The sequence below is a fragment of the Peromyscus eremicus genome, chromosome 7 (genome assembly GCF_949786415.1).
Source record: "Peromyscus eremicus chromosome 7, PerEre_H2_v1, whole genome shotgun sequence".
NCBI lineage: Eukaryota > Metazoa > Chordata > Mammalia > Rodentia > Cricetidae > Peromyscus > Peromyscus eremicus.
In genome coordinates this window covers 7,490,410-7,516,037 of record NC_081422.1, presented here as the reverse complement: position 1 = coordinate 7,516,037, position 25,628 = coordinate 7,490,410, and the positions used below count along the sequence as shown (strand labels likewise).

The following is a 25,628-nucleotide window of genomic DNA, read 5'->3' as shown; positions in this document are numbered from 1 at the left end:
AGGAAGTCTGTGAGAAAAAATTAAGTTAAAGAAATAAACATGAAGTACAAAAAAATAAAATAGAGAATAGAGTTAAAACCGTCAATGTTGTTTTCTCTCATTCAATAGATATTTTATTTTAAAATTCTTAGTCATATAATATGTTTACTTTTTGAAAGCATAACATTATAACTTTCCTCTTCCCTTTCCTTATTCTACCCCTCCCACACACACCTTGCTTGCTTTCTCAAATTCATGGACTCTTTCTTTAATTGTTGTTTTACAGACACACACACACACACACACACACACACACACACACACACAAACTCACATATACATATGTATGTGTAATCCTAAATATGTAAATGCAGCCTGCTCACTCCACATATACCTATGGTTTCCCATCAAAATTGCTGCCTAAATGAGACCTGAACATTATGATACCAATGGATGTGCTAACATTCAAGGGCGAAAGCTCAAGGGGCCTCAAGCCCAGAACAAAGAATTTGGGAAAACTGGTGAATGCTCAGAGCAGGAGAAATGGTCTTCCCGAGAGAATAGTCCAGTTGATTATGCAATACCAAGTGTTAGCCCTCAGATCATATGCATAGATGTTACTTCTTACTCACAAACCAATAATTATGTGGTAGAATGTTAACAAGGAAGGAAAATAAATGATTTAGGGAAATTTTGAGTTCTGGCTAGATTACACCGGAAATGAATACAGGGCATTATACCAGTAGAGAGAGGTAGTTTTAGAAGAATGGCCAGGAGGTAATTTCGGAACAACTATGTCATAGTCGAGAATTCTATTTCTGTCTTCAGATGGCTTGGATAGCATCATACTCTTTTTATTGTTCTTGTTCCAAGTGTCAGACAAACCCATCTAAAATACATTAGACAATGAAGAATATATATTGGCTTCTACAACTGAGAAGTGCAAAGCTAAAAGAAAGTTTAGCCCAAGGGTGCTGTCAGAGTCTCTATTTGCCATCTCTGCGGTGAGTTCTCTAAGACCGGCTTCATTCTTACACAGCCTTCCTCATGATGTCCAAATGGCTACTGAAATCCAAAGCACCAAACTCACATATTGGTAAGAACATCTCTGACATGGCTATTTTAGAAGATGTAGGGGTATCATCTGGCTGTCTCTAAACAGAATGTGCTGATGGCCTACGCCCCTTTTCGTGGTAGTATCACCTTCATTAGACTTTAGTAAACAGGACCTGTCTCTAAATCTTGGGTAATATGTTTCCTCTCAAGCATTTAGGTAGCATTGGAGGAGGAAGATAATACAAGAGAATCTTGGGATTTTCTAAGATGTGATTAACATTATGGTGAAGAAGTCAGCATATCTTCCCCATTCTGAGTATAATTGTCTACGTGCTGCCATTTAAACAAAAGCATCAATGTTTATTGATGCAGTCATAGATTTCTTTGAGTTTATGGTCTTACAGATTTCCAGGGAATAATTTATTTATATACTCCTTGTTGGTCATTGTTTTAAAGCTTTAGTCACATAATTGAACAAGTCCCACATTCCTCCCAGGCTATACCTGCTCCTTGGAGTCTCCAGGCCCTCCTCTCTGAACTTTGTAGAACTTTAGGAAGAGTGTGTAATGGAAGCTCACAGAGGTTTATTTTTATCCACAGCTATTTACTCTGGGAAATACATAATGCATGAGAAACTGTCACAATCAAGACTGTGCTTGTCACATAAAACCCAGTCCTCCCCAGATTTCATTATTCCCAGTTAAGACCATTGTTCTACTGCAGTCGTTAAGTGCAGGCACAGTTGAGGTCTCATAACTACACGATTTTATTTATTTTTATTTTCTGATACTTCACTGAGTGTGTGTGTGTGTGTGTGTGTGTGTGTGTGTGTGTGTGTGTGTGTGTACATGCAGGTTCATGTTTGTATGTGGAGGTCAGAGGGAAACTTTCAGGCGTTGGTTCTCTCCTTCCACTGTGTGTTCCAGAGAGTATACACAGATCATCAGGATTGTGTGACAAACGTTTTTAGTTCCTGAGCTATATCAGTGGACCATAATTTTAAAGAGCTATTATATTACCAAATCACCTTTCTATAAATAAACTGTAATTTTCTAAATCCTGTATCATAATTAGACACTTCTAGCACAAGCTGAACTAACCTTTAAAGCACCTTTCATGAGCAACAGTATATAATGCCTTATAAAAATCTAGCACTCACTGATTAGAATTCTTTGGCTTTCCATTTCTTCAATGCTGTCATTAATGCAATAGTTTTCCATCAAAGGACCCATCTTTCCCTGTCTACATGCCTGCTGCTCTTTCCTCTAGAGATTCTACTTCTCTGTTGTCCACCTGCGGTAGCTGCCGAGCATGGGCCCTTCCCTCCACCTGTCCTCCTCTCACAGTATTCCTTGTGTGGTGAAGTATTTTTAAGTACTTGAGCAGTCAACTTTTTTCATTCTTGGCTTCTGATGTTCCCTTTTTCTGGAAGCATGTGTGTGTCTCAACCTTGGCTGCACATTGTAATCACTGAAAGGGCTTTGAAATACCTTATTGATGAAGAAGCACCCAAGAAATTAAATTAGACTATGTGGGTGAGACCCAGGAATCTGTATTGCTTTTAAAATTCCCAGGTGATTCCAGGGCACAGCCAGATGGAGAATTTTTTCTTTAGTCTCACACCTTTTGATTGTCATTCACATCTAAGTAGAATGGCAGAGAGACAAATTCCTTTCCTCCTCAGACTAGCATTGGGCTTCTGCAGTCCATGTATTTCTGAATGGCAGTACTGCACAGTTTTTAACCACAAGGACAGACATGGTATCAATGGCTGTCTCTCAAGTATAACTTGAGTCCCTAGAATAATAGGGAATCAATAAATAGGAGCTGATTAATCCTGGTCACTAGGACAGTGCCATTGAAGTCAGACTGCTGGCCATACTGAGAGCAAGATGAGTGATGGGGACATGGCACACATGTAGCTTCCACCATCTCCAGTCACTGCTCCCAACAGTCTAGCAAGATGGAGGCTACTGCCTCATGGGAAGCAAGTGATGATATTTCTGAATCACTAAAAGGAACAATACAACACAAACATAAGCACTATTGTAAAGAGTAGCATTTTCCCTCACACTTCAAAGTAAATCTGTAAGAATGGCGAATGAGCTTACAGATTTGGCATGTCTTAATTCCTTTCTGAGAAATCTACAGGTTTGCTTAATTCCTTTTCGTAAAGCATCTGCTCCCAAATCTTTTTTTTTTGTGTGTGTGTGTTACACACACACACCACACAACCTCAAGGGAAGTGCTCTGAGTGTAACTTAATATGGAGTCCATGCCAGATTTCCAAACACTCAAATAGAAAATAGAACATTTTATCCTTATTCAGTTTAGTTTTGACTCCCTGCTCAGATCTTCTGTCACAGGGCAGATCCCTGTTCAGTGAGAACAGCAGTTGGAAATCAGCACTGTTGTTTCACCTCTGCTGGGGCTCAAACTGTGTCAGATGAAATCCTAAAAATAGTTCTGTAGTCACCTACTCTAGATTACTGAGTCTTCTACCTGGAACTTTACCAGGTAATGTTTGACCAATTGAACAAATGGTTGAGCGATTTTCTTCAGAGATTGCCATCTGTCTAATAAGAACATTGCTGTCATGTAGTTCTGTGACCAACTGAACAAACAGTTGAGCAGTTTTCTTCAGCGATTGGCATCTGTCTAATGAGAACATTGCTGTCATGTAATTCTATCTACACACATACACTTATTCTCAAACATGGAAGTTGTGGAATATATTATGCAGAGTAACATTAGGAAAGGAAGCAGAAATTAGTAGGATTACAAATGGCTATGGCTCGTCAGAATACAGATAGCTGCAAATCAGAACCTGGAATTTGCTTCCAGCAGTGGGAACAGACTCTGATTAGACATTTAAATTACTTTGGAAAGGTAGGGTGCTGGATTTCATCCATTTCATTTAGTTATTCCTTAATGATCTTGTAATTAATAAAAACCATATTAACCAGAATGGACCCTTTCTTTAAGTGAATCTCAGGGTTTGATTACTTTTGGATTCAGGTTAAAATTTAATTTTTAGCCAGTTATTATTCTAATACTTAAGAGTAAAACTGTCCAGCTTGAATGTCAGATCCTAAGATGAGCTTGATTATTGAATTTTCCAAATATATTTCACTGTGTCTGACATACATGGGAGGAAATATTGCTGAAGATTTAACACAGGAACAGAATAAAATCTCATTATATAATGGGAAAAAGGAAATAAAAATGATTTTTCAAAGGAAAATAGTTATTTATAGGAAACATTTATTTGAAAACTTATACATCTTTTTTTCCTTAAAATGTGTTGGTAATATATAAATGCCTTTTAAAGGTTAGAGTTGTTTGACTTATGAGATTAAAACATCACTTCAGATGGTAACAATATTATAATAGTCAAGCCTGGGGGTTTTAGCCTTTTTCCTACAAACTAAAGAGATATGAGTAACTAAAAAAATATGTTTACATTGTTCTAAATTCAATATTTCAAAAATTCTTCCTGTATTTTTTTTTAAAGTTGATAGGCTGCAAGAGTTTGTGATTTATAATTTCAGAATTCTGAGATACTCCTGAAATAAATTATCACCAAATAATTATATTGTAATGAAGTATTTATAATATACTAAATGAATAACTTGATACTATCATAAGCATATAATTATGCAGTGATCATTCTTAGTCTAATAATAAAATTATTATAAAATTATGGTAGATATTAATGGTTTATTTGAAGATTGGAAATGGAAACAAATCTTTGCTATTTTGCTCTATGGTGATCATTTTTTAAGCTAAATTGAAATTATAGAATTGTGATATAGTATCATGTTTTATTTGAAGATTTTAAAGGAAAATATATTTTCAAGTTTCAGTGGTTTATAATTGATTTATACTAATTAAAAATTCTATATTTCATTCTGAAAAATTAAATTATTTCATTGTATCACCTTAACTTAAAATGAATCCTTTAATAATCTAATCCAACCAGAGTAAATAATATTTTCTATATTAATAGCTCCATGTGTAAATTAAGTTCTTAAAATTTTTCTAAATCTCAAAATGTTTTTAATTTCTTCTGCAATATAATGATGATGCACATTTACTATAAAAACGCACTGAAAGCAAGTAGAATATTGATTTAAAAAAGAAACCCAAGCTTCCAAATTTGTCTCTTCTACCATTAATCATAGTTTACAGTTTTAGATATCCCATTAATACTTGTGTGGTGAAGAAATTGATGAATTGGAATGAAAACACTGAATTTGTCTGTGTGATGACATTTAGTGGTTAAGAGTCTTTAATTCCCATATGTAGGTCAATATACAATAGACCCACCCACATACACCTTCAGAAATGTGTAATTGTACCCACTACTTTGCCTTGTAGTTTTCTTACTGATTCATATGACAATGTAGAACTGACAGAACAGAAAGAAATTTACTAAAGTTTACAGTGCAGAGAGGTGAGATCGTACACATCAGTTTCCTCCTGTGGACTGGGGTTGGTATGTTTTGTAAAACTGTTAAGGAGTAAGGACTAGTGTCAGGGAACCTGCTCCAAAATGGCTTTCTTCTGCTCTCCAAGAAACACTGTTTCGGTAAACAGACCCTGGTGTTGCCTCGGGATTCCCCTCTTTATGATAGGGTAGAATCAGAATGTTTATGCAAATCTTTATGGCTCTGAGCATGGTGACTCTCTGCTACAGTTACTTCACATGAAACAATAGCTCAAGAATTATAACTGGGGGCCTCACCAGTTTAAAGCACATATTGTTATTTCAGGGGACAAAAGTTCATTTCTCAATACTCTCATAGCCATGCTGTGCAGCTCCAGGGCATCTGATGCCTTCTTCTGGTCATGGCAGATATAGTATGCATGTACACATACCCACTCTCCCTCACTGAAAATAAGTAAAATATTGCATTAAAATGTTCTAAAAGTGAAATACTAAAATATGAAAGGGTATATATTATGTTCTTGGTAATAAAACAACAGGGTTCCAATCCTTAGTTCATTGCTCATGGTGTGGACCTGGACTATGCAAATATCGCATGGCATCTTATGACAAATAAAATATGATATGATATACACAGGGATATGAGATACAACAAATAAAATAATGATCCCAGGTTATAACTGCATCCAATAAATGAAAACTACTGCAGTGTGTACTGAAACCAATCATATTTTCCAGAAGTTATTTTGGCTATTATATTGATATTACTAATGCAAGATGAAGATCTAAAAGCAAACATTAATAACAGCTTCCTCTGCCTCTTCCTCTCTGCATTAACAGACATGACCCTCCTTTCAGGTAATGTTGATGAGACTGGAAGCCTGAAACATTGCTGATACTGATTCTCGTTTTCTTGATCAAATATTTTCCATTTTGACAGGCAAGGCTAATATTCACCCATCCTATCAATCGTTGCTGAATTTCATTACTATCTGCATTGTCAGATGATTATTCTAACTTAAATGAATGGCTTTAGATGTGATTGTCTTGGAGGCACCTAATAAAACATTCCCTAAGGACACTTTCAAATAATGACAGTACGCTTTCTCATAAAAATGTATCATTTCAAAGGCCACCTGAAACTAATCTTTGCCAAAAACAAATGACCCTACCATGAACAGGAGCAGCTGTATTCAATTTTCCACCAATCTATCACATCTTAAGTTTCTAAAGTATAAATAGTATTTAAAGAACATAGGCTGATATTTTAACTTTACTCGTCACCCAATATTGGAAACAAAGTATCAAGACATACCTAGTTATTACAAAGATGATATTACATAATTATAGTATATTCAATGTGAAACAAATATTCTTGAATGTCAACTTTGATTAGTGCCTGGAAATAAGACTACAGTGCGGAATAAGACTATTGGAGCAGATATATATAAACAAAATACAACATCTAATTTTGATTTCGAAATTTTCTGTAGTCATACAGAAATAAGATAAAATAAATTCTTACTGGTTGACTAAATAGAAACTCTCCCTCAGATAAGTCCAGGTGTGAGTCTTGAAACCCAGATGCTTCCACATTGAAAGCAGAAGCCAGGCTGAAACCACAACAATTACACCAAACCAATACCTACAGACTGGGATTCTGGTACCTTGTTAATGATTAAAACATTATTGCCTTATCACTGCTTCACAAACCCATGTGGGCTGAGGGTGTAAGAACTCTACTCAGTGGACAGTAGGACATGGACACTAACACAAGATTTTGAATTGCATCACTGCACCAGTGAGTACCAGCAACACTTAGAAATGAAAGGCCCCTATTCAAATCAGAGGCACACACAGAACCTCTAAACCTGTTGTGGCAGAGGGTGCAGGCCTGTGCATTGAAGGACAGGTTGAGTTCTGGCTTACATTATTGGCAGTCTCCAGTTAATCCTGTGTTCTCTGTCCTCTGAGACTGTGAAATTCCCCATGTATATCAGACTGGGTGTCAAACTACCCATGCCGCAACCTCAGGTAGCATAGATACCTAGTGCTCACACAAGCATTATATTAGCCTAGCATAAAGCAAGCATGGCTCTAATAGTATAGATACTTGTTTGGTTGACATCACTGCAAAAAATGGACTTCAGTGTATACCTTGTGACTGTGAGATTCAGGTGAGATCAGTGATTGTCAGTACTGGCACTCCCCTAGACTAATTTCATTAACATTACCTCATCCTAGGGCAGCACAGTAAAGACAGAACCTTATTCACCAAGGGCATACAGATATAATAAGATATGCTTTTGATGAGTTAGTGAAATGTGATACTGGGCAAATATAATGGCCTCATTCCCAAGTCTTACTATAGAGAGAGCTTCAGTAATGAGCAAAGACATACAACTCCATGCTACTGGACATCTAGTCCAGCAAGCATTACTGGTTTTTGGTGCAGTGGTCTTGAGCCATAAGACCACTACATGGTAGACATATAGCCACAATATCATTGACTTTGGTCCTCTTTTGGTGTATCTGGTCTTAGTGGGCTATAGTCCTAGGAGGTAACACAGATATGTTTTATTGGTAAAAATGGGCATGAGATAGGAGCCTGAGGATATTCATCCTTGATGGCTATACCTAGATCCAAGTAGAATCCTACAATTCCTAAAGTCATTCCAATGATGGTGAATTAAGTACCTTGGACTACCCTAACCCCAAGACTAGATTGGTACAGATGAACTACTTCCCCTAGATATTCCACTAGTTCACTTTGAATGGAATAGCAATGGAAGGTTTGAGAGAAAATTGGGCTTGATTTCCCCATTGGGTCTGCTGACAAAACTATAGCAGAAAGCTCTTGGCAGAACTAGACATGGACACTGCCCAGTGCTGATGTAGTGGAAGTGACTATAGGTCAGATAAAATAAATAGAACACTTAGAATTTCCAGAAATACAGACATAAACAAACTACTTAAGGAACACTGAACTACACATCAGTCGTTTAAAGGCTAAAGGCTAGATAATATCACACACCAAGCAGCTTCAGCTACTTTTGGATGATCATGATGTAACTTCATAATGTTCCATAAATTAACAAATTAACTCAAAGACTTGATTTGAAAACACCAAAGGAGCTGAAATACTTATTCTCTAAACTAAAGAATGAAAGTTTCCCCAGTCTGGAGAAGGGTTCAAGCATCTGGTACTAGAAGGCCGAAGGTCCCTGGTGAGGGTGAACTCTACCCCTGACATGACATGAGCTCTACTCCCATGGCACAGTGTAAGCTCTCAAAATTTAAAGGGGAGAGGGATTGGCAAGGCAGATGCATGAGGACCCAAGGGTCATCTCATGTAACCATGTAAAAAGCCAGATGTAAGAGATAGTGCTTGGAATCCCAGCCTTGGCAGACTCCCTGGCCAGCCAGCCTAGCCTAATCCACAAGCTCCAGGCCAGTGAGAGACCCAGTCTTAAACCAAACAAGGAAGCTCTTGAGGAAAGATGCTGGAGGTTGACCTCTGGCCACCACACGTGTGTGCACACATCCATACAAACACAAAACCAAAGTGAAAGATCATATTTTGAGGGCTGAAATAAAAAAGAAACAGCATGTAAAGAGGTATGTCTGTTCTGACTTTCAACAGAAATCTTCAGACTAGGAGAGAGTTGAAACAGGCTTTCTTGGATGGCCAGCTCCCAAATCATGACATGAAGATTTATTATTAATTATGAATGCTCGGCCTTAGCTTAGGCTTGTTTCTAGCTTGCTTTTTCTTTTTTCTTTTAACTTAAATTAACCCATTTCTATTAATCTATTGCTGCCCCAAGGATTGTTTTCCTCATCTACATACTGTCTATCCTGATTTCCTGCTTCTTCCATGTCTGGCTGACTGGTCCCCAGATGGCTGGCCCCTGGCTGGCTGGCCCCTGGCTGGCTGGCTGGCTGGCTCACCTTTTCTCTCTGCCCTCCTACTGCACCTATCCATCCTCTGCCTAGCTATTGGCTGTTTAGCTTTCTGTTAGACCAATCAGATATCTTAGGTAGGCAAGGTGAAACAGCAACACATCTTTACATAGTCAAACAAATATTCTATTTCACAAAAGAGAGTAGCATGAGGTTCTCACAATCATCATGGGAAAAAAAATTAAGAATACTGTATCCTGCAAAGCTACTGTTTAGAAAACAGGGCCCTTTAGCATTCCTAGATAAATACTGGATGAGAACAAATCCACTGAAACTACTGGCAAGAAATACTAGAGAGTTCTCCAAACTGAAAACGACATTAATAAGTAAGATGAAAACAATGAGAGGTATGAAATTCACTGGTAAGAATGACTATATATACAGGTATCTACAATGTTCTAACACTCTAAAGATGAACCTAACTACAGGCACCTCCCAGAAACTTCCCTAGAATTCAGATACAAGCAAAGTGAAGGATGGAATAAGATGTTGTATGAAAATAGATTCCAAAAGATAGCAGGAGAAGCTATAGTATGGAGTAACTTAGTCTTTAATTCAAAAGTATTAGAAAGAAAGAAGGACCAGGTCATTCCATAATGGTAAGTATAGTATTTCAGAATGAAAGTGTGGCAATTATAACACATATGTACCAACTTATGGACCACTCAAATATCCAAAGCCTATATTATTGAGATAAGTGTTCACACAATAGTTTTAGGGAATGTGAACAGTCCATTTCCAGAAATGGAGAGATTATTCAGACAGAAAATCAAACAAAAAAATAGTAAAGTGGAGTTGCTTCCCAGGCAAATTGACTGCCAGACAACTACAGAGCATGTCATAGGATGGCAGAGGAACATGGATTCTTTTATCAGCATGTGGAAGATTCTCTAGGACAGATAATGTGACAGGCCACAGAACACAGCTTAAAAAGACTGAAAAAAAATTGAAATCATATCAAAAACATTTCTGCCAACAGTGAATAAAAATAGAAATCTACAAGGGAAATAAAGGTAGATTTCTGAGATGCACAATAAATTATTACTATGCAATAGCACCCCAGAAGTATATGTATCGATAGATATTTACATTAACTATAGTGTATCCCCCAGTGATCAATCAATCCTTCACTATTCCATGTCTCTCACTACTGCACCCAGACTCTGCTAGCCGTGATTTTATTCTCAATTTCTGTGACATTCATTTTTATAGATTCCACATTGAAGGGCCTGTGTGGCTGCTTATTTCACTTCTGTGATGGTACCTCATTCCTTCCATGCTGTGATGAGTGACAGGGCTTCATTTGGTTTTATGGCTGAATAGGATTTGGTTGTGCTCTCCTCTTCTTTATCCATTGTTAACCAAGTGTTGCTTTGGTTGTTTCCTGCTTTGTCTGTTGTGATTGGGGATACAGTGATCTCATTTTCTTTGGCTATATGCTATGGTGGGATTGGTGGGCAATAATACAATTCTATTATTAAAATGACAAATGTTTGTGGAGAACAATGTGTAAGAATGCATGCACATGGATCCAAACATCACATATAATTTTATTTATATGTTTCAATTTTTAGTAAGATTGAGTTTAAATTTCAAGATAAGGAAAACCCTCACTAAGGAAAGACCTCAGGCTAATGTGAAAAGGACAGGTGCTGCCCATCATAAAAACTGACAATGGGAGATAGAGCCCATCAACTAGTTGTAAAAATTGCACAGGCACAAAGTCAGGAACATGGAAAGGCAGGAAACTTGATTTAGAAGTGGTTATGAGTGCTGAGCAGGGGAACACACAAGGACAAGCTTGGATTGGATAAGAAACTGGGAAGGTGATCATGAACAAAAGTCATTGGCAATCAGTACCATGTTGTATGTGTTATGGTTGATGTTGTTGATCTGCCTGTCTCACAAGATAATTTGCTTTGTAACCTCTTTGGAGATGAAGGGAAGAATGTGGAAAGAGCTCAGTTGAGCAACCATATTACTACAACTCAGAAATTTGACAACTGGGATTCCAGGCCAATGTTCTATGACTCCAGCCCATACATTTTAGTGTACTGTGTTTCCTGTGACCAATGACTCTCCTTGTCTGGTCAGTACGGTTTATTATTATTTCCTTTGATGACTTTTCTTCCTCCATCTTCTTTGCTCTTTAAATATCAGATGTATGTCCAAATTTCAGTTCTGTAAGATGAAAAAGAAATGTATAGTTTTATAAGGAAATTAAATTATGTGTCAATAAGAGATTATATATATATACATATATATTACATGAGCATTATAGTTAGAAAGAAAATACATAGAGCGTGGGAAATGAGCCAAATGCCTGCAGAGACCAGAGTGGTGTGATTAGTGGGCACATGTTGAATTGTAGGATAAAATACAGAAAATTAGGTAAATAGCCGATAGGTACCCATCAAACTGTTTAATTAGTGAGAGAAGAAAATGATTAAAAATTAAAATTACTTAAGCAAGTTCTAAGGCAAATTCTCATTTCTATTTCTTTCTTAACGAGTCTTTAATTAGCTGAAATTACATTAGAGGAGTTTCATGCCTTCTATGTCTTTGCCAATACGTAAAACACCCTCTTTATTCACAAACTATGGGTGTAAGTGGATAATGAAACTTTCTCCCCAAGAGAAAGGGAAATTATACTCATTTTAGTATTATTGAATATCAACTTGTGTGTATTTTGGCTGAGGAAAATTAAAGTCAACAGCAAGCAAGGGGGAAATTGGTGAGAAATGTTTTACACTCTTTGTTTTCCATAATTCCTCCACAAACTACTACGAAGGGGAAAGTATTACAAACCATGTGTTTAATACATCTTTGTAAATTAAAACAAATGAATTGTGATTCATATTCAAGCTTTACCTTCAAAAATTTAAGTAAACTCTAGCACAAATGTGTAGGCCAAATTCAGGATTTCTTTTTATAACTCAGAATCCATGATTATGAGAAGGTGACATGAGATAGGTTTAGGTTTCTGAGTGTCTGGTGACTATTTTCAGTGGAAGCTTCAAGAAACCAGGTCAGAGTTTTGAAACCACAACACATGGGAAAAGCAAAATTACATAAAATTTGTACAAGTTTCGTGGTTCTTTAGGATGTTGTTCTGAGTAAAATAAACAAGAATCTAGTTCCCTGTAGTCCAGTGTTTTCTAGATGCTTGTCATTTCACAAACAGGCCAGAGTCCAAGTGTCCTGAGAGCCTTGTCTGTCTGTCCAGATGTCCTGACAGCCTTGTTATCCAGTCAGAGGGGCACTTCACAGAAGCCACTGAGTCAAGATTCTTCAAGAGTTGCAAATATTAACACGTGATAATTCTTTTGGAATGAAGCATTTGTCCAATAAATTTTATGTTGAGGAAAAATTGGTAAATTATTCTTAAAAGACAATAACATGGACTATACATCTAAAGAAAAATGGAAAATATTTTAATTGTAAGAGAACACTTTCTGGCAAGTGTTTCTTGTCACAAATTCAATGCATATTTAAGGTTGCCACAGAAACCAGCCAAGCAGTAAGAAGAAAACCTTCATGATTTCTTTCAATAAGAAAACAACAGCAGGCAACCTGAGCTAGCCATCAAGCGTGTGATTTCATCCAACAGCATTAGAATGGCTATTGCTATAGGCGGGATACTCCATGAAAAGGAGAAGAAAACCAACAGGTGTGGTGGCTGGAAATGCCAGGCTTTGCTGGATCTTTCTCTTGTATTATCCCATTCAGGTCACAGAGATGCACAAACCGAACTCATGAGATCTGTCCTTGTATGTTAGTTACTGTCTGTGTTGCTGTCACAAAATACCAGACAACAGCAGCTTAGTGAAGAAAAGGTTTGTTTCAGCTCACAGGTCCAGGTCACAGTCCATCATGGTAGGGAAGCATAGTAGCAGGAGCTTGGGCAATCAGTCACATTGCATCTACTGTCAAGAAACAGAATGGTGAATGTTGCTTCTCAGATAGATTCTCCTTTTATCTAGTCCAAGGGTTCAAACCCAGGGAATGGCCCAGCCCAATATTAGAGTGTTGTTTTCCCTCTTCAACTAACCTATTCATCATAATCCCTCACAGACATGACCAGAGGCTAACCTGATCTAATAATCCCTCACAGACATGCCCAGAGGCTAACCTGATCTAGATAATCTGGCATAGACCTCTCTCCTAATTGTTTCTAGGTCCTGTCATGCTAACTGTTAATAGTAACTGTGAACATCTTGCCTTAAACTTAGGTAAGATGTTAGAAAGGCAAACCTTAGTTTGGACTCCAAGGACACAGGCCAGTGTTCTATGTTGTGACATTTCTCATTGCTACTTGTTGACTGACAGAAAATCTGAGGATCACTCTGTGGGCATTTTGTAGAACTTCTCCTAGAGGAGATGTGTCTGTTATCTGTCTCCTAAGTACAGCACAGGATAGGTGAGGGGGTCGACCATGGTGATGAAATGCAGCTCTCATCTGTCACAGCAGGTCATGATCCCTGTTAGCAGGTGCTGAACTTTATCAGCTCTCCAGGGTACCTCTGTGGAAAGTTTCCTGTTAAGTCTGTAAGTTCAGATCACCTGTCTGAAGTAGCAGTCACTTGCACAACAGCATTGCTATAAGAGTTGTCTGGAATTCATCTGCACATTATTTTTCCTTCCTTCTCTATTTATTGTCTGTCTATAATCAGTATATTTAATAATTTATTTATATCAATTAAATATTTATTTCTAATATTATTCAGTATTACCTTGTTACTTACATTGTTCTACTATTTTGAGGTCATTTGGAGGTTTTGATAGATTCTGCATTTTTTTTATTTTGTTGTTATTGTTTATTATTTTATTTTATTTTTTAAGATCGTCTCATATAACTTGGGGTATCCCAAACTCATGATGTAGCTGAGGATGACCTTGAACTTCAGTCCTCCTCCTCCTTCTGTAGCTGGAGTTATCCTGTGTCCAACCAGCTCCTGCAGTCACTCAGACCCAAGTAAACACACAGAAACTTATATTACTTATAAACTGTATGGCTGTGGTAGGCTTCCTGCTATCTAGTCCTTATATCATAAATTAACCCATTTCTATTAATCTATAAGTTGCCATGTGGCTTGTGGCTTACTGGTACTTTTACATCTTGCTTCCTATGTGTATGGCTAGAGACTCCTGACTCAGCCTTCCTGTTCCCAGAATTCTCTCTCTTTGTTCTGCTTATACTTCCTGCCTGGCTACTGGCCAATCAGCACTTTATTTATTAACCAATCAGAGCAACATATTCACAGCATACAGAGTGATATCCACAGCATCCTTCTGCATCCACAATGCCAGGATTAGGATTGTATGTGTGCATCACTGTACTTTATATGAACATATGCTCATCTTTCTTTTCTTTTCTTTTTGGGTGCTTATTTTTTGTGGTATCAACACAAAGTCACAAAGTTCCAGTCTTACAGATTCCTTTCCCTACCCCCAAATTATTCATTTCTATGAGATCATGGATATAGTTATCAGAAAATTAGAAACTTAAGTATGACTCCTGAACTTGCTTATCACTATGGGGGTATTATTAATGTTCCACCTGCTGACAGAACAAAAAATTATATGACAAAGGCCTTGTGTCTATATCAAGCTGAGTTCATCTAGGATCTCCAACTCCAGTTCATTCTCACATTGAAAGTCTTCACTCCTCTGCTTCCTTGTAAGCTGCCATTCCGATGGGGGAAATGTGGCTTTCACCATAACCAACTCCTGACTTCTGCTTCTCTCTAGTATACACCTAGAATGATTTAGCAACTGTAACTTCATACTCTGTGGGGGACTATTTTATCAATTAGAAAACAGTGGAGTTTTTCTGCTTTGCTTTTAGTCTTACAGACTACATTTTTCCCCAAAGTAAATGGGCAATTCTTCCTTCCTTAATTTGTTCTTTTGTACTGGGATGCAGTTTGGATGCTCTCATATTTTGTGTTTTAATCTAAATTAATTTTACTTGTATACATGAAGATGAACACTTACATTGGTAGTCACATTGTATTTTAACAAATGCCCACTGTGTTCCATCACCATGGTAGTAGCTAGACTTCCACGCTAACACTTCCTCTGGGCTTCATACTGTCAGTCCACCCCTAAAGTTCATATAATATCCCACTCATAACCTCTGAACCAGAACCATGAGAGGTGCAGCTCTTCACATTGGCTTCCATTTCTTAACCATTTGCAGTAAAGAGTCATTTTGTTCCTTGCCAATGCTTGATAATCCATTCATTACCAACACAGATCAAATTTCACTTTATAGCTGTTTAACAATATTTTCTTTGAAGATCATCATGGATGCTTCCAGCTGAGGACTGTTGAAGATAATATTTCCTATACCAGCTGTGCCAAGAATGTGAGGACAATATGTTTTAATTTTCTTTCCCCTGGCAAACAAACAAAATAAAATAAATAAATAATGTTCGTCTTCCTCTTCTCTTCTACTGATTTTCTTCCCCAATTCTCCATAAATTCAATTTTTTCTCTTGACTGAAAACTACAACAAAATATATGATTCCCTAGAGGGAAAAATCAGTATTTAATTTATACATTGTCCAGATGATCTATACATGCTATAACAAGGAACAGTTCTGAGCTGAAATGAAAAACTGGTGTGGTAAGTGCATACCTAGCTTATATGAAGCCCCTGGTTTGAAACCCAGCACCATACATCATAAACAGCATGCTAATGAAAGTGTGAGAGTATTTATACTTTTACATATAAAACATGTAGATCTTTTCTATGTACAATTATGTGAAGTAAAACAAAAAAATCGTGGCAGGATCCAAGGAGTAATATTTTGTATTATTCTAAAATTAGTAGATTTCAAGGCAACTCAAGATATTCTAACTTATGGACCCAATTTTTTTTGTTTAGAAAAAAAAATGGTTGCTTGGTTCTGGGGAGATGTTTTGCTGAGCTCATACTGCTCTTCTTCACATCCCAAGTTTGGTTCCCAGCACCCAAGTGAGATGGTTCACAATTTCTCATAACTCCAGCTGCAGGGGATCTGGCTCTTTCCTTTAGTCATGAAAGACATTTCACCCACTGCACATACCTATGCACAGATATACACAAATAACTAAAAATAAGTAAATTTTGTCTTGAAGAGTAGTTGTCCAAGAAAAGATAAGTTTATGGGAGTGTGAACCCCTTTATATTCAATAACTTAAAATATATATTGATACATGTATCACATTTTGAAGATTTATAAAACATGAAAAAATATTTTTATGTCCACTTGACAGATCATCTAAAGATGTAATACAATTGTGGACTAAAATTCTAAATCTTTTCAACAATATGTATGGATACATATATAATATGTTTGTGTGTGTGTGTGTGTGTGTGTGTGTGTGTGTGTGTGTGTGTTAGGTGTGATGTCTACTTTTTAATTGTTGATGTAGTACTTCTAAAAATATTGATCTCTTAAAAGAAATGTCCATTATTTAACAAATATATACTTAGAAAAGGATTATTGTATAAACACTGGTTATAAATGAATTTTTTGTCAGTTATGAAGTTGGAATAAACTTTGATACCCTTAATATTTTGTGAGCTTAGATTATCTATTGTAGCTGAAGTTTATCCTGTGTCCCACCTGGTTTCCAGCCTCTCAGAACCAAGTGAACACACAGAGGCTTATAGTAATTACAAACTGTATGGCCATGGCTCAAGCTTTTTGCTAGCTCTTATATCTTAAATTAGCCCATAACCATTAATCTGTATATCACCACATGTTCCATGACTTTACCTGTCTCCCATTACATGTTGCTCCTTGGGCAGCTCACTGGTGTCTATTGACACAGCCTTCCAGTCTTCCCACAATTCTCCTTGTCTGCTTATCCTGCCTATACTTCCTCCTGGTAACTAGCCAATCAGCATTTTATTTATCAAGCAATCAGAGCCACATATATTCACAGCATACAGAAAGGCATTCTCATCATTTCCCCTTTTCTTTCTATTCAAAAGGAAGGTTTTAATTTTAACATAGTAAAATTACATATGACAAAACAGTTATCAAGCAAGAATTATAGCTACAATATCTAGTCTATTTGTATTTGGCAAAATTAAGGAAGATATCCTACCTATCCTATATTTGTTAGTCTAAGGTTTCATATCTATCGTATTTCTTATCATAATCAAGGAAAACTATAATTATAACTATCTAGTCTTCAACTACATCAAAGACATCAGAAGGATATAATATTACCTAAATAAACAGGAAGAGTATTGTAAGCAACTTCCAAAAATATAGAATGACAGAGACAGCTGGCTGCCTGGACAGTCACTCAAAGTTCTTCTGCAATGTTGGGTCATCCATCTTCAGCCTACAGACCTTGAGTTTTTAATCACTTCTTCATGTGTCCTGTAGAATATCTGGCAGTCTCCTCTGCAAAGCAGGAACCTGAAGGACCATTTTGCCTTGCAAAGTTCAGTGGTTAACTTCCTGTGGGTCTTGCATGTCCAGCAGATACAACATTTTGTCAAGCAGTACAGGCAAGAACAGTTTCTGGCCCAAATGGCTATTTTTGCCAAGAAGAAGATAAATTCCACATGGAGTGTCTTCGATGCCCATCCTCCTCTCCGAAGTAGATTGGTGCTGCTAGGAGCAAACGTGTCTCATTGTCCAGGAAAGTCTAAGTTTTTAAAACATTTTAAGTGCCATATTCTGTAGGTTTTGAAGTGTTTGAAGATTACATACTTAACTGAATTATATCTATTTTATCTAGAAAACTTAACACGACTATATGTTTGATTATCATAGATGATTAACTATTAATCTGTATTTCTCAACTATATACTACAATTTCAAATGAGTTGCACAAACATAATACTTTAAACAAGAGTAGAAATATACATACAGTATAACAAAGTTAACTTTAAATTTACATCAATAAACAAAAATCCATAGCAATGTAAAACGTTTCAAACAAGTTGTTGCTCTTTAAAAGTAGATTCATTAATCTACCATTTCATACTATCATATTTGTATTCAAAATTTCTATGCCATATTCCCTTTGTTAATTTAGAAAGGGATTGATTATGAGCAATAACAATTTGTAACCAACAACCTAAAAACAGACAAACATCCAAAATCCATTTTTTGGGGAATGTGGTCATATTTTTCTAGGCTACTTCCTGCTGATAAAGGGCACTATATTCTTAAGGGGATCCTGAGAAAATTAGGAATTATGGTCAAGTCCTGACTGGAATAGTCTGTGAGGCTGCATTGTCTGAGCCATTTGCCTTGAAACTGTTCTGGATGTTGGATCATCTGGGCCATGGTGTCATCAGAGACTTTCAGGGGGTCTTGGCTGGTCAAATCGGACCCATCTTAACCTGGAATAAATCCATAGCCTCTTGCTTTCTGTGGAAATAAAAGCAGAGCCTCCTTTCCAAAGCAACATATCCTTAGATTCAAATTTTGAAGTCAAAATACCTTTAAAATATACATATTGGTTTAACTGAGCAGCTTTTACAATCAAATGTCTTTCTGCAGTTAAAAATCCCAAAGGCAAAACAATTCAGATTCTCTGTATGATATCCATCTTTACATGGATTATTTTTTATACTGCCTTTACTGTGTCTTTAAAGACTTTATTTTTTAAAGCTATTTTTATATAACTGTTTATATTCCTTTTCCTCTCTCTTCCAAGCCTATGTACATTTTTACACACATTGTAAACCATTTAAAGTCTTATTCCATCTGAGTATGTCTTATTGTGAATCTATTGCTTTACACTGCAGTGGTTAGGACTGAAGCAGCAGCCTTGGCTGCTGACTCCGCCCATCTCAGCTTTTTAACATGGTGGAGATAATTCACCGCCAGCTCTGGGAGTCAGGCTGTTCGCTGACTCTGGGAGGCACTTGGTCTCTGCCTCTATCAAAACAGCATTTAGCCCAGAAACCTCTTTTTTTTCTTTGTTCTTGTTTTTTATTGTCTGTACCAGCAAAACCTATATCCACCAAGCAGCAGCAGCAGCAGCAGCAGCAGCAGCAGCAGCAGCAGCATACTACATGGCTTGGAGACGCCTCTGTGTACTGCTGCAGGTCAAGCCTACACACCATGAATCTGCTATAGAGTAGCTCAAGACAACATGTTGTGGCTTCTTGCCACCCACATGAGACGTAAAGCAGGAACCTGTTTTTGTCTCCATTTAGAATTGGTTATTAAATATTCTCAGATTTCATGTGGAAACTTGAGCCGTTGTGCACCATTTGTAGCTGAAGTTTTTCCTGTGTTCCACCTGGTCTACAGCCTCTCAGACCCAAGAGAACGCACAGAGGCTTATAGTAATTACAAACTGTATGGCCATGGCTCAAGCTTTTTGCTAGCTCTTATATCTTAAATTAGCCCATAACCATTAATCTGTATATCACCACATGTTCCATGACTTTACCTGTGTCCCATTACATGTTGCTCCTTGGGGGGCTCACTGGTGTCTACTGACTCAGCCTTCCAATCTTCCCACAATTCTCCTTGTTGCTTATCTCACCTATACTTCCTGCCTGGTGACTGGCCAATCAGCATTTTATTTATCAACCAATCAGAGCAATACATTCACAGCATACAGAGTGATATCCTTAGCAATCTATAGAAATATTATTTTCATATTGGATATGTAAGCATGTTGAAAACATTATTTTGTCTTATAAATTCAGATTTGTACTTCCTTCAAATTTCTATTTTTGGAATGTTTGTATATGCTGTGAAATGAAATTCGAATCAGAGCCTGTTCCCTTTAGAACACAGAGGAAAATATACTCTATATATTTTCATGTAAAAGAATTGGATGGCTGAATACAGTAAACAGATTTCATTTGACTTGTCAAAGCATACCCATGTATTATTTGAATCATTTTAAAGCACATATTCTGATAACAATGTTTATGATAAATCTCTAGTCAGCTCTTCTCTTGGTAAAGATCTTTTGTGGCTTTTAATTAGGCCTCTTTATGATTCTGTTTAAATGAATTTTAATTGTAATAGTAGCAAATATTGTTTCATAAATAGAATGATTATTCAGTCATCATTTATTGAAATATTTTAGTTTATATTTATATTTATCCTTGAATTCTGAAGAAATTTTATTTATCTCCAAAGGCTGTGAGATATTCTTGTGAAATGTCACTGCTCAGAGTAGAACATTTTCAGTCTTGCTGGAGTTTATGAAGAGACAAAGTACATCAAGAGTTAATAGGTATTGGTCAATGCTGAACACAGAGGCCATCATGGTGAAGAAGGAAGAGGCAGGATGGAAGGGAGTGAGCCCACTGTGATGCTTAATATGGCGACAAAATGACCTATGCACTGATTCAGGGACAGAAGCTGATTTATGGGAATAGTGTGGCTACTTAGCAGAATAAAGGGATGTCATAAGGGAAAGCCTAGTAATAATCCATCATAAGAAAGCATAGTCAACTATTGCGTGTTGGAAAGTTACTATTTCCCAGGATTTATGCTTTGTGTTTTTGTCTGTCAAATTATGTTGCTCTCACAATAAACTTTTATGGCAATTTTCATGACAGGTGATCTTGTTCTCTCACCAAGCATTCAGTACCTAGAAAATATAAAGTATAAAGAATGTGATGATTAATAATGTTATATCCTCATTCAAGGCATAGTAGGAAAAAACATTTGTAGGCAGATAATTACAAAGAAGGTGGCAGATGTCTTCGCATAAGCATACAGTGTGATTCATTAGAGAATGAAGTAAATCCAGTCCCGGTTGTATTTTACTGTTTCAAAGGTAGAGTGTGAAGGGGTGGATATTCATGTTCAATCACAAAACATGAAGCCTTATTTCATTTCTCTCAACGAATAGAGTCAACAATGCTTCCACTAGTGTCCGTGGTTAAAGTGACTCCTGCAAATAGCCCTGAGAACCAAGTTGAAGGAGAAAAACGGATTGCAGTTTTCATGAAAGTCTGGCCAGCTAGCTGGTTTCTCCAGAAGGTCGGGGGCACTAGGTTTTCTTTGCAAGCATTTTTCTTGATGACTGAAGGAAAGAGTTCCAAAACCAGAGCTTCAGAGAAAGAGACAAAGACAAAGTCAGAATGAAATGAAACAGCTGTGAGCTTCCCCAGAAAGCATTACCCATATCCTGCTTAATTTTCCCTGAGCCCCAATCAGCAAACTTCCCATTAGAAGGCACTTCAGGATGTTTGCTGATTTGCAAAACACCGCAAGAGTGATGTGTGCATTCCTCACATAATTGTTTTGTATGTACATATGGCACATGCTATTTTGGAAATGTACCCCTCTGTGTTCATTATAGCTACTGCTCACTCCGTTCCCTGATAGTCATTTACAGTTCCTCATCACAGTTTATTATTAGTAAAGCAATGAATCAGCAGTTTTATGCACCCTCCTTTAACAATCTAATCTTAGACATTTCCAAATCACAGAAGAGAATAATAGAAAGCAAACAGATTGCCCGGCTTTAGTTCTAGATTCTGAGCAAAATGTTTACCAAGATTCTCTTACCTTTTATGAATAAAAAAGTTGCCATTAGGTTCCCTTTACACATTTTTCAATTCTACTGTCAAAACAATCTCTTGAAACAATCAGCTTAGTTTATGAAATAGTAAATGCTAAATTTACAATAAGTCCGATCTGGATAGCATGAATGCATTTACACATCTTCTATAGTTTTATCTAGATAGATATTTCCCTCTAAGGACAGAAATATTCACAGTATGTAAGCGTAGTTATTGGTTGGAAAAACAAAGATGAAAGAAAAGTATAACAAAGGTGTGAGAAAAATCTGGAGATTTTAGTTGAAGTTCCCTTGTGTGTTGCCTGCAAACAAGCCACGATCTCGAGTCCCTTTCATTTGACACTTCTGTTTTAAGTTGCTGCTATTCTATAGCTTAGAGTTCAAGGAATAAGAACACTGCCTTGGTTTAGAAGTTTCTGGGTCATTAGATAAGGATTTTAAGTGAAAAACTTAAAAATTATTAAATTGAGCAAAACTAGGCCTTTGGAAACCTGTGGGATGTGGGCTTCACATCTTCCACATGGCTCACCAGTAAAATAGACTTTAGACCCAGAGAGCATGACAGGGATGACAGGATGCTTGCTCTCTGTCTGGGAGGTTTCAATAGACATTTGTCACCCACCTGCAGACTCTTACCTATGAACTCTGAGCCAGAGTGAATGCATTACTGTGAGTTATTTTACTACATGAAGAAGTATGCCTCAGTAAATCAAATTATTTCAGAAATGATGCTTTTAAGTATCATTATTTGAAATTATTTCAAATTATGCTCTATTAAAATATCTTGAATATATGACATTTTATGGATCTTATTTAAAGGGAAGCTATTTGGACCTTCTTGAGAAGAAAAAAAGAGATCATTGAGGCTCTGTGGAAATTTTTTAGTGTAAATGTAAGAGGAGAATGCAATAAACCATATGGGCATGGAGCTCTGCCCCCGCTGTGCTGTTTAGTACTTAGCAAGTATATTTCTAGTTACTACACAAAGATATAGTTCTCAATGTCAGAATTCTCAAATATTTTGTTTTTAAAACTTTAATAGCTAATTAAGAAGCCAGCACTCAAGAGGCAGAGGCAGGCAGATCTCTGTGAGTTGGAGTCCAGCCTGGTCTACAGAACGAGTTCCAGGAGAGTCAAGACTGTTAACACAGAGAAAACCTTTCTTGAAAAAAAAAGAAAGAGGAAAAAAGAAGAAGTAGAGGAAGAAGAAGAAGAAGAAGAAGAAGAAGAAGAAGAAGAAGAAGAAGAAGAAGAAGAAGAAGAAGAGGAAGGGGAAGGGGAAGGGGAAGGGGAAGGGGAAGGGGAAGAGGAAGAGGAAGTAGAGGAAGCAGAAGCCTGGTTAGGAGACTGGGAGATACCCCAGTCACACAAGTATAAAGACCTGCATTGATCCACACCCACTTACAAAACTAGATGTGTTTGTAATCCCAGGGGTGGGGAGGCAAAGACAGGAGGATCTTGGGGTTCACTAGACATCCAGCCTAAGCCTAATATGTAAGTGAGCTTCATGTCCCAGTGAAAGACCTATCTCTAAACCCACGCTGTTCGGTTACTGAGGAATGGTGCCTGAGGTTGACAACCGGCCTTTACATGTATGTGTTCTGACATGCACCCCACTCACAGAAAGCTGAATAAACAGTGACGGTCCTTAGTTAGGCTTATTAATTGTGACCATCTCAACCATTATATAATCATTGTCCTCATGGGTATCATCACTGTGTTGTGGGCATTCTTCACATCTAAAGCATCTGATATTGATAGGATTCAGAAGAATTGTGGTGTTTTGGTCAAATTTTCATAGGAATAAACCTATGAGGGAACCTTATACAAGTCCCCGAGTTCCTCTCCCACAGTTCCTGTGATCTCAGTCTTCACTCTCCCCTACACTACTACTCTGTGTTCTTGAATGAAAAAGTTTGCTCCTTATAGAATAACAATATTGAGTTATTTTTAACTTCTAGATTAGATTGTGTTTTGGTTGTCTTTTTAAAAAAATATGAACAATTATGTTAAATTTGAATTATCAATATGCTATAAGAATGAAGAAAATACAGTCAATGTAATACTTGTATTATCCAAAGCAAGTCTCCAGGCAGATCCCAGCAACATACTGGATCTTGTGGCTTTTTGTGGGTTACAGCAGCAGATGAATTCTGAGACTCATGACCCAGTCTGTCTCCTTGTAACTAACTTCTAGACATTTTTATTTCACTGTTCTTTTAAGTGAGAACTCAGAGTCATAATTGCAAATACTTCTTATCTTCTCAGGCAAATTGTTCTGTCTCAAAGCACCATGCAGAAAAAGCTCAGAGAAGGGAACAGAGAAGTCTATGGTTGATACACAACCACATACAATTCAACCCAAAAGCAAGGGGCACAACCAAGCACACTGGTAATCTGAAAAGTTATCATGAAGGCCTTGTACAGGGACAAATATTATTGTATTAATAAAACTATGTTATTAGTGCTTTCCTTATAAAAACATTTTTATGTTGGTAAAAGTAACACAGCAAGAGATTTCTCCATCTGGAAAAAAAAGCCTTGCATTTATAATCTCAAACATTCTGCCAAACTCAATGTTTTCTGCCTGGAATAAATTGATTTTTGTTGATGCATAAATTAAATGTCAACACATCTCTCACAAATCTACTTATGGCAAAAGCAGGCACTGTGGCTGGGAGACAGACTTAATACAAATGCCTAGATCCTCTGTTTACTCAACAAATAGACAGTAGAAAAGTGTTAGTGAGCCTGAGTATGCCAGTGTTAATTAGTGGGTGTTTGAAAAGAAAGCCTCCTCCCGCTAACCACAATGGACATGGGAGCTGTTATGTATTATTTTTCTGTCCAGCTATGTCTTATAATATGTTAGCTTAACTGAACGAAAACTTGGAGAATGAGAAAACATTTATTTTACAGTATTGGTATCTCAGTGTGAATATTCTGAATTTACATTCTAGAAAGGTTTTGATTGTGTGTTTTTGTGCATACACACACTTATATTGACTGTATAGCTACTGAGTACCAAAAACTATTCTAAACATTGCCACCCAAAGAGAGTGGAAACAGAATGTTCTATCATCCAAGAAATAGAACAAGAAACAAGTGAGTACTAAGGTTATGGAGTCGATGAAGTCTATACAGACAGAACAAAATAAGATGCACAGAGGAGCCATGTGGGAGGCATGTCTGAGAGGCTTTCTTTATTGAGGTGTCACTTGAACAGAGACAGGCAGTATGGGAGGGGCCAGGGTATGGGATGTCTGGAGGCTGTGTTAAAAGGCAAGTCCCAAACCTCCAGCATACATTACTCTTGCTTTTCGTGAGATCTCAGAAGGAAGCCTTTGTGTCTGGAGTGAATGACAGAGGGGAGGACAGGAAGCAAAGAGAGAAACAACCAGAGCAAGAGCATTCATCTAATGAGGAAGGGAAGCAGAGACAGGCTTGCCAGTGCCTTTGGTTCATGTTATAACCAACTATTGTTAATTAAGAAAGCTCAGATGAAATGACAAGCCAACACTACAGCTCTCAAAATCTTGTTCTCCTGAGTTACAATAACAAAGGAGAGGTAAAGACTAGCTTTGATACCTGTGAGCACCACAATATAGAGGAGTGGAAAGAAATTGTCAAGGCAGCTCTTCCCCTTGTGGAAAGCCGCACA

General features: G+C 37.1%; 1 long non-coding RNA gene across 1 annotated transcript; it reads left to right on the top strand.

The window, feature by feature from the left end:
- The first annotated feature begins 815 nt into the window (after positions 1-815).
- LOC131914053 (uncharacterized) lies at positions 816-24,438 on the top strand. The gene is made up of 2 exons (XR_009380063.1): positions 816-1,075; positions 24,236-24,438. It is a non-coding gene; the product is annotated as an uncharacterized LOC131914053 (long non-coding RNA).
- The last annotated feature ends 1,190 nt before the right edge of the window (positions 24,439-25,628 follow it).